The sequence below is a fragment of the Colius striatus genome, chromosome Z, assembly GCF_028858725.1.
Source record: "Colius striatus isolate bColStr4 chromosome Z, bColStr4.1.hap1, whole genome shotgun sequence".
In the NCBI taxonomy this organism is placed as follows: Eukaryota; Metazoa; Chordata; class Aves; order Coliiformes; family Coliidae; genus Colius; species Colius striatus.
Genome location: NC_084790.1, coordinates 1,391,004 through 1,391,219, shown reverse-complemented (window position 1 = coordinate 1,391,219; position 216 = coordinate 1,391,004).

Sequence of the window (216 nt, the reverse complement as noted above, 5' to 3'; positions counted from 1 at the left end):
CCTTAGCTGTGCCCAGCTCCCCTGGGTATAGTTGGCAGCAGTGCTGGGCTCTTGCTGTCGAGGACAAAACCCTTTGGGCTTTGCCTTCACCCTTTTCCCTTTCCCCAACCCTCTCCTGCCTTTTAGAATCTCCCTCAGAGCCGCTCCTTTGGCTTCTCAGCTCCCATCCCTCCTCAGCAGCCTCCCACTCCCCCCTTCTGGCCCTCCTCCTCCTCT